The sequence below is a fragment of the Oryctolagus cuniculus genome, chromosome 18 (genome assembly GCF_964237555.1).
Source record: "Oryctolagus cuniculus chromosome 18, mOryCun1.1, whole genome shotgun sequence".
NCBI lineage: Eukaryota > Metazoa > Chordata > Mammalia > Lagomorpha > Leporidae > Oryctolagus > Oryctolagus cuniculus.
In genome coordinates, this window is record NC_091449.1 from 45,133,582 (window position 1) to 45,144,360 (window position 10,779).

The following is a 10,779-nucleotide window of genomic DNA, read 5'->3' on the forward strand; positions in this document are numbered from 1 at the left end:
GGGCTGGACCACCTTACACCAATGGTGAGACTTGGCCTCATGAAGCCTCAGCCTGATCACTTCTCAGGCAAAAGAGGCTTATTCTTTTCAAATACGCTGTGCTCCATCATGGCCCAATCCTGAATGCTTAGAAATCATGTTTTGCTGTTCTCCAGTACCCTGAGATCTACAGATCCAGAACAGCGAGATGGGTGCAAGAGTGACCTCCACTGCCACACTGCATGGAATTGGTATTCTAATCCTTACTCAAATGGATTCCATGATCAGAGGTTGATTAATAATTACAGTATCTATCAAACAGGTTTATTTTAAAGATTGAAAAGGAAACTGAGGCAGAGGTGTGAATATTTGGCTCGGCATTTAAAATGCTGCTTGAGTCATCCACATCCCATATTGGAGTGCCTGAGTTCAAGTCCTGACTTCAGCTTCCCGCTAACGTACACGCTAGCGGGCAGCAGGTGATGGTTTGTGTACTTGGATCCCTGCCACCCATCTGAGAGACCCAGGCTGAGTTCTGGACTTCTGACTTCAGCCTGGCCCAGTTCCAGCCACTGTGGGCATCTGGAGATTGACAAGCAGACAGAAGATCTCTCTGTCTCTCACTGTCTTTCTATTTCTCTGCCTTTTATATAAAATAAGATGAAATAGAAAGAAATTAATTAAAAAAACTGAGGCAAAATATCATTTGATGATTTGCCCAAGGAACATTCCCAAAAAGGATAGAGCCATTATTTGAATGCAGTAACAAAAGTACAAAACTTTACACATTCCCCCCCCCCTTACATAAATATTTGATAAACCTATACTATATGTCAGGTACTGGAGATAAAAAAAAAAAAGCAAACAGAGATCCTATCTTCAGGAAGCAAAGAATCTAACTGAAAAAGACAAATAAATACATAATTATGGTACTCAATGAAACAGAGAAGGAATTGGCCAATGGATGGAAGTGTAAAAGAACATTTCAGTCAACCACTAGACAGAAGAAAGACCATGAAGTAATCTGGGATCTCTGAATGAATCACCATCTAAGAGAGTTTCTAAACTAATACTCCCAAGACCACCCAGTCCCTGCTCTCTCCATCTTGCTCCCTACCCACCAAATTCATACCAGCTATGGTCTCTACAGAGTTCATGTCAAATCACCTGTCCTCTTCTCTGCCAGTTCTTGTAAAGAGAAGAGAATGCATGATGTCTCTAAAGGCTGGGAATAAGAAAATGTGCTATCCCACAGAGAGGGCCTGGGAGACAACTGAGTGATACTCCAGGGCAATTTCTCAATTTTCAGAGAAAGGGGGATGTGAGTTGGCAGCAGCCCTGCAGTCAGCGAGGCACTCTGGGGAGGAACCAGCCCACCCCTACTGCTCTCCTGAGCAGAGTTTCTAGGGATGGAAACAGCCCCTAGCCTCCTTCTTAAGTTTTGCCAAAACCTTGAACCATGTGTATTCAAAAGGGACAGTTTAAAAAATATTTTAAAATGGAAAGCCAATATTATTTTCCATAGTGGAGTATAACTATAAATTTAAAAGATTAGTAGTAAACACTTAGGAAATACCTAGATAACAGCAAATTATAAAAAAAAGACCACACTCATGAACACCCAACCCTTCAAGATAATATCCCTGATTTGTATTTTATTCTGATTTCCACTGCATAAATATTTCCACTGTGACCAATTTCAAGTTTCAAGTGTGACCATTCAGCCACTCTTGAAGTGACTGAAAATTTAACCAACATCTCTGGTAATACCAATAAACAGTCAATTGCAGCATCTACCCTCCCCTAGTGAGGTATTTCTCAAACACTAATATGCATGCAAATCACCTGGAAATCTTACAATTCAGATTATGACCCATCTACTCTAGCATGGGGCCTGAGAGTACTCGGAATTTCTTGTCATCTATCCTGTGATGCAGATGTTACTGATTTAAGAACCACACTTTGAGAAGCAAAGGGTTTGAAAGTAGACCACTCCCAGCTCGAGCTTCCTCAAGATGACCTGAAGGAGCCAACAGTGCTATGGGTGAGCCATATCCTTTTTAGTGTCATTTAAAGCCATGTGTATGTGCTACTTAGTGTCACTGTGCCTATAGGAGTGACTGCCTATTGTACACCATAGGAAACCCAGGACTTGAATGCACGCATGAGATTGTACATGATGTCATGATTGTACATGATGTACATGCCCCCAGCACTGTATTTACTGTATGTATGACATTGGGAAAATTACCCAGCAAACTCATATACTCACACCCACATGTATGCCATCAGGGTGTGGTAAGACTCAGCCTTCAATGTGATCTTGTCACTTGGAGAATGAGATTCTACCATGGCATTTAGAACCATATTCTTTCAGGGCTGGCGCTGTGGCGTAGTGGGTAAAGCCACCACCTGCAGTGCCAGCATCCCATATGGCTGCCAGTTCGAGACCTGGCTGTTCTACTTCTGATCCAGCTCTGTGCTATGGCCTGGGAAAGCAGTAGAAGATGGCTCAAGTCCTTGGGCCCCTGCACCCACATGGGAGACCCCAAGGAAGATCCTGGCTCCTGGCTTCAAATCAGCACAACTCCATCTACTGCAGCCATTTGAGGAGTGAACCAGCAGATGGAAGACCTTTCTCTCTCTCTCTCTCTCTGCCTCTGCCTCTCTGTAACTCTGCCTTTCAAACAAATAAATAAATCTTAACAAAAAGAACCATATTATTTGAATATTTGCTCTTCTGCTATGAACAGAGCTAATACTGTTCTTAGAAGATCAGAGAGCAGCTTTAGAGGAATTCTTGAAATGCAATGAAACTAATAGTAGCTGTGTACACAAACTGTTTAACTCTACACAAAGAGAAGAAACTGAGGAATGTTGTAAAGCTTGGGCAAGATAACCAATTTATTCTTACATTTTTCCAACTACAGTTTGTATGTCTAGACCAGCAGTCCACTTTGCTATATTGCTTGCAGCACTGATTTCCACCCAGAGAGCGAAGCCAAGAGATTTTAGTATCTCTGGAATTCTTACATGTAAGAGAGTCTTTAGAGTACTTCCATAAGAAAAAATCTATCCCCGGGGCTGGTGCCATGGCTCACAGCTAATCCTCTGCCTGCGGCGCTGGTATCCTATATGGGTGCCAGCTTCTAGTCCTGGTCGCTCTTCTTCCAGTCCAGCTCTCTGCTGTGGCCTGGGAAGGAAGTGGAGGATGGCCCAAGTGCTTGGGCACCTGCACCAGCATGGGAGACCAGGGGGAAACACCTGGCTCCTGGCTTCGGATTGGCGCAGTGCCGGCTGCGGCAGCCATTTGGGGAGTGAACCAATGGAAGGAAGACCTTTCTCTTTGTCTCTCTCTCTCTCTGTCTATAACTCTGCCTGTCAAATAAAAAAAAAAGAAAGAAAGAAAATATCTATCCTTGGGTAAAATACTTGCAATCTGATTTCATTCATACTCATATGTTAGAGATAGCTCTAATTACAGTGTGGATCTCACTTTTCTGACCCCAACACGTTTTTAAGGTGAACTTAGTTAATTCTCAGATATGTTAAGTCATTAGGCAAAAACATACTGCATCATTGATTTTGTAAACAACCTGGATTAAAGTTCCAGATGATGAGCCTTACACTGATAGATTATGTCTAAAATAAAAATGGGCTTTCACAGATGCTTCAGGATTCAATCCAGCAGATTATTGTGGTTGACAGGAAATTATGCTTTTATTATCCACTGGGCTTAGTAACCACAATATTTCATGGAAGCAAAAATGACACACAGGACCAGAGAGTTTGTATTAAAAATGCTTCTGACCTTGAGTTTAGAGCCATTAACAGCCTGCTTCAAGACAGGTAAATGCACAATGAATTCAAAATGGTATTTCACAAATGCAGAGGATGTGATTCAATGCGTGGTCCAGCGCAATTTAAGCCAAGCCCTAGGTGACTGGAGTCAACCAGGTAGGGACAGTCTGTGGATTTTAAAGAGAAACAATAGTTGCAAGTACCCAAATATAAATAATACATAAGGATCATCTTTCCTAGAGCCTTCAAAATTCCCTGTCCAGATCCCCTTGGCAGGAAGGATTCTGAAATATCTTTTGTGCGTGCACATACACACACACAGGTACAACAGGACTTCAAGACGTTCATGGGAAAACTAAATTAAGAGTAGCTTATTTTGGTGCAAAAAATATTTGAAACCTATTCAAAGTTTTTTCATAGTATACATTTTGTGTTAACTTTTTAAAGACTCCTTGTATTTGTTTATCCCTCCTCTCATTCATAACTCTTATGTTCATCTTTCTAGGATGACTTATCCTACACTTACCCAGATGTCCATCTGCCTCAAAGCATATCATTTCCTAATTTTACCACCCAGAAAAACACTTGTCGGATGTTCTGTTTGCCTGTTATTGACATACTCTATATATACTTTTCCACCCACCACCTTTTTTTAAAGTTCTATAACTGTAGGGTACCTTGACAAAAATACATAAATACATGCTTTCTGCTCCTCCTTTCCCAAGTTGGAATAAAAAAAAAATTATTCTTCACATAGAAACTTTTCCATTTCAGAAATTTCAAAATGGGGTGACTAACCCTGTGACAAACACAGAAAGTCAAAATAAGTGTCCTTCTTTAGCGTTATGCAGCCAGGCATGTATCTATAAGAGTTTCCTAGGATCATAAGGTTTGTAAGTATACTAAGGATGAATCCAGTTGGTTGGTCTTTCTTAGGGATAATTGTATAGCGTTCATCCTAGAAAGATGAGTGCAACTCCCATGTTTCTCTTCCCAACTACAGACACAGCAGTACCACGAGGTCATTTCTCAAGCCTAATTCTTCCTTCTTTATTGAAAAGCTATATCCTGTGCTATCCTTAAGTCACTTGTTCAAGGTTTAATAGCCAAAGACTAAACTTATTTGTGCTATCCCTTTAAATCTCAGCAGCCAATCAGAATCAACCTTACTTTTATCAACCCTATAATACACCTGACTGTGGGGAATTCCATTATATATCTAAGAGCATTAACAATGGGGTCACACAGAAGTAGTTTACATTACAGTTCTCTCATTTATAACCTGAGAAAATTTATTTCAATTGTGGTAGATTAGGAAACCAATGCTCTGTGGTTGATATTATATACCTTGAAGGATTAATAAGAAAAAAACTTAGTAAAAAAAACTTATGTAAAACTATTTGTTAATGAAGCAACAGTAGTTGTTACTGAGTGTTTCAATTGCTTTACAAAGAATATTGACTGATTTTTTTAAAATTATGTTATTTCAATCTCTTGCTCTGTACATCAGTTGGTAAAATTCCAACATTATAAACAAAAAAGTTATTTTGCTTATTACCTAACTGTAACTTATTTTAAAATAGCAAGAAGATGGACATCTATGAAACAGCATTTTATATATATCTTTCCCTATCCACAGTTCACATATGATGAAAATAATAACTCTACCCAGTTATATCAGGCTTCTACAAGATTGTATTTTTACCTTCCAGAGCCAACCATATTTCACATTTCTATGGAATACACGGCATTCTCCATTACTACTTTCTGCTGAGCAGGAAAATTGCAACCACTACCCATCCACAATTTCAGTAGAATTGTAACCACTCATTTAAAACTCATGGCTCAGGGTGGGTGTTTTAGCATGCAGGGTTCAACCACCACTTGGGACACCAGCACTCCTTATCAGAGTGCCTGGGATCAAACTCTGCCCCCTTTTCCCATCCAGTTTCCTGCTAATGTACTTAGAAGGCAGCAGATGATGGCCCACGTACTTGTGTTCCTGTCACCCACGTAGGACACCCACATGGAGCTTCTGGATCCTGGGTTTGGCCTGGTCTAGCCCTGGCTGTTGCAAGCATCTTGGGAGTGAATCAGTGGATAAATTTCCTTCTCTAATCTCTCTGCCCTTCAAATAAATAATTACATAAAAATAATACAGATTCTAGTACTTCTACAAGAAAAATTCTATTGCATTTCATAATCATCAACATTTTACAAGGATGGTGCAAATGAAGGGTCCCTCCTCATTATAAGATGAGGCCAAGATGACGTTAATACACTACTTAGAAGGAAACTCAGAGAAGAAAATACTAATGAGAGTTTGGGTTCTAGTGATGCCGCCCTTCAAAAATATTCAACAAACTGTGTCAAAGAACTTTAGTAAAACTGATCATAGAAATTAGGAGCTTTCCATTCTTTGTTAAGAAATGCAGAAATGGTTAAAGTCAGTTATATCACATAACCAAGACCATAGAATCTGTTACACTGAAATTGAAATGCAGCCAAGTATACCAGAATAATAAGTTACAATTCTTCCAATTAGATTATACTGTGTAGGAACCATGCTTACAAGTGCACCTCACTGTCTTTCTTTCATGTTTCAAAGACTTTATAGCTTAAAAACCACCCACTGACACTGTTAACATGAACTAAGGACAGAGAAAATAGATGGGTAGACAGTCAGAGAGCAAGCAATCGTTTGACAAAAATTATATTGAGTTATCACTCAGAATGCATAGTTCATGAAAATTAATGGGTTTTCTAACATACATTCTAAAATAAGTATACTGCAGTCAGCTACTATATTTAGTGAAACTTAAAAACAAGACAAAGACATGTGTGTTATACTACTCTAGTCAAAACAGATACGAATTCCTTATCTTTCCCTTTTCTGAGCACCCCCACTTTGAAGATGATGATAGCTGGACACAAATTTAAATTCTGTTTGTCAGGGCTGGAACTGTGGCATAGCAGGTAAAGACGCTGCCTGCAGTGCTGGCATCCCATGTGGGTGCCAGTTCGAGTCCCAGCTTCTCTACTTCCGATTCATCTCTCTGCTATGGCCTGGGACAGCCGTGGAAGATGGCCCAAGTCCTTGGCCCCTGCACCCGCATGGGGGACCCAGAAGAAGCTCCTGGCTCCTGGCTTTGGATCTATGCAGCTCCAGCCATTGTGGCCAACTGGGGAGTGAACCAGCAGATAGAAGACTTCTCTCTCTCTCTCTCTGCCTCTCCTCTCTTTGTGTAACTCTAACTTTCAAAATAAATAAATAAATAAATCTTTTAAAAAAATAAAAAAAAAATTCTGTTTGTCAACCTCAAACAGCATTAGACCAATAAAGAACATAATTTTCCTTTTTAATGTTTATATCAAATTTTTTGAAATGAGATTGCATATATAAGAAAGGAAATTATTCCCTTATGATATTTATGTCACTTTTCTAGCTACTTATTTTGTGCCATTTGTGTCACATTAGGAATCAAATAATCATATTTGATGCATTAATCTATCTAAAAAGAAATAAGAGAGAAAATATCATTCTAACTGCTGATAGGACATACATATATTGTTATGTAGCAATGCCCATAAAGTAGATTAAGGAAATTCAATTTATTTGTAATATATTAACATCTTTAAAATAGTCAACATTCCTAAAATATCAATAAACATATCCACAGAAGTATGTTATCTGATCATAAATTTTTTCCTTGATGTATATGTAAGGGCCAAATACCTTTGTGATTAAAATCAATGTAGTGATATATAGAACTATCTTCCAAGATACCAGACTTTCAATTCACATGAGGTTATCAAAAATTACTCTATTCAAATACAAAACTGTTTTAAAGAGACAATGGATGGAGAACAAGAGGGACCCAAGTAGGAAGAGAGGAAGCAAGTTCATCCTTGGTTATTTTCATAAATTCCTACCAAAAGACAGGTACAGACACCGAGTTACTCATATAGCAATTACACAATTATAATGTTTTCCCAATAAAATATAATTATGAATCTATGTAGTATAATAACATTCTCTGATGCAAGTCTAGTCTTGGACACATTCTCATTTTTTACAAAACTGAATGATGTGAATTTTATATTCCCATATCATTTAAAAGTGATTGTAAGGGAGAAAATATATGCTTGGTGGATCATGGGGAAATTGATTTTTAAATAATGAGAAAAGCTATGTCTAAAAATAAGGCTAGGAAGACTTATGAGATTTTTGTAGTGAAAACTGTAGAAGTTACAATTTTAGACTTTGAATATGATGCTATCCCTTCCTCTCCTTTATTGAAAAGAGCCTCATAAGGGGTGGAGGGCATAATCTTTGCTAATTTGTTAGTACATTAAATCAATGTTTACTAAGGTCTAACTTTGTGCATGGCCAGGTTCTAGCATTTGCAGCTGCCGTCAGCAGTGGGTATTAGGGGAAAAAAGTGTTTGAAGGTTCTAAAGACAATTGCTATTCTTTCATGATATGTTCCAAAGAGATGCAGGAATTCGCATCTATGTATGTCTAATATTAATACAACTTAAAAGTAACTCTAAAGACAGGAAGAGGGGTTGGGGGAGTGATGGTTAGGGTAAAGTGTAGTCCATGACATTTAAAACTCAGGAAATAAAAGTTTGAGACACTAAAGAAAAAGAAAACAGTACTGGCTTTGGTACTTCACCATGAAGTGGCAGCTACAACATATGGGAGAAAAAGCTAAAAGGCATCCCTTGAACTTATTTCTTTTCTGACCTTTTGAAGTTGCTAGGTTCGACTAATTTTCTCTTTGTGGTTACACCTGAAGCAAGTTTGAGACACAGGAACAGATTGCTCATCATAACTTTTCTATGAGAATGAAATAACAAAGGAGTGACGGTTTTTAGGTTAATTGAGCCCCGTTAAGTCAGATGATGGGTTTTGTCCATCAAAAATTTGTTCTAGTTCATAAATGCGCATGCATTGGTTTCAGAGAGGGGATTCCCAGCATCACAGATGACAATTTTTAAAAGACTAATCAATGTACACATCCAGATAACAGAGAGGGAAATCAAGTAATCTAAGGCAGATAAAATGGCAAAAGGAGCATGATAAAAATCTTAGGCTTGAACTAATAAATGAATTAGTTATCTGGGCACATTTTTAAGACATGTGTGTATGTTCACACATGTGCATATACAATAAGCAATACAGAGCAACAGGAATCAACTTGATATATTTCTTAACCCTGTAAGAGATATGATACTCTAAAGTTAGAAGGCTTTTCCTAAGTCCAAAATGCAAAATTAGTCCATTTTATCCATGAATGCCAACAATGCCTAACACAAAAAGAAAACTGCAGTTTTCTGTCTTTCACTGAATAACTTGGCAAAAAATATAAAAGAACTGAAATGAGTATCAGAAGTATCACTGAAGACACTTTGAAAAAGAAGAGTTGAGACCTTATATCGCATTTATAATTAAAAGGCTACTCTACTTATGCTTGTTCTGATTTGTCAAACACAAATCTTTCCTGACCGACTGGAAAACTGTAGTTGGAAGTATACATTAAATGTCACTTTATCCATTGAAAGCTTTTGATTTTGCATGGAAAATTTGCTGAAATTGGAATATTGATAAAGACCTCAGGTGTGGCACCTGGAGGAGAAAAACAGTGAAGATTATTGTTTTTTCCTCTAAAGCATTAATTTACTTATACTAATAACAGTTCTCTGAACAGTTGTCTGAGTATGGACTTCAACTTTTCATGTTCTTTTTCCCACCAGTAAACAATGAAAGAAACCTGAAAAGCAACATCCAGAACTAGAATTTCTTTAATACAATGATTATATCCTCATTCTTTGGAATACACTTGCTTCACATCAACAGTAGGATCCTCTGTACTAACAGGAGTATCAGACCTTACATCTGTGTAGTATCGTTTCCAGGCAATGTTACATTATGAGTATACTCACCCAACAATCTTACAAATGCTTTCTCAAACAGTTTATTCCATCCTGCTGAGCAAGTTTTAGGGATTTCTTGTTTGTTTGCTTTGGTTTTTTACCATCAATCATGCTGCCCTCAGTTACTTAAATTGTGTTCAGTGCTAAATTGAGGGGTTACTGTAGTTGAATGCTGTCTTGAGCACAGTTCTACATAACACGCAGGTAACGTTATTTTCCAGGGTAAGGGCTTCCTTTCCTTCAGAACGGATATGTGTACTTCAGGCAAATGGAGATGCTCTGTTAGAATGGGCTGCCAGGAAAGTATCTGTTTTCAGCTAAATTCAAACAGCTTCAAGAATTCAAGAAATGTATCGTGGACACCAGAAATGCATCCAAGCAATGTTAAGAGTCTTGGATGCAGAAATTAGCCCATCTGGAGTCTAGAGGATTTTCAGAGACTATGAAGTAGAAGTATTGATTCTTCATAATATTAGAGATATATGATCCAATTTGTAGGCGAGAGAGATGAAAACGTTTGAATGACAGCATTACAGCACACATTTCAGAGACCAACAGGCAGTGCCTCTAAAATATTTTGCTCATTTGTGCCGGGCAGAGGATACCCTGACCCTCATTTGGATGATTCCAGGCAGCAGTTAAGGGCCAGTGAACAGCTCCGAATGAAGCAATGCCCAGAGTTACTGGGAAGGATCCTCTCTGTTTTCAGAAAAGATTTTCCACAACTCCTGGTCCCTTTTTAAGAGTCCAGGAAAAAAGAAAAATCAAAGGTGATTTAAAATCCTGCAACTGCTCCAGCATGAAATGACTGTGACACAGAGCTTCAAATCTGCTGGAGCAGAATCATAGCATATTATCATCAGCATTATTATTTCATAAAGGGGATAGCCTCAGAATTTCTTTCAGCCACACAACTCAGGGAAGTGGAAAAATATGTCTGGACATGATGATTATGGAGAACTCCCTTTGAGGAAAAAACTGTAACCCTCAGAGAACATTCTTCAAAGATACCAGTCCCCTTAGTAGCAGAATCTCAATCTCTCTCTCTCTCTCTCTCTC

General features: G+C 38.4%; 1 protein-coding gene across 10 annotated transcripts in view; it reads right to left on the reverse strand.

Annotated features, from left to right (window-relative positions):
* The window catches only part of CDH8 (cadherin 8), a 420,906-nt gene that overhangs the window by 408,071 nt on the left and 2,056 nt on the right, over window positions 1–10,779 (reverse strand). The window lies entirely within an intron of this gene.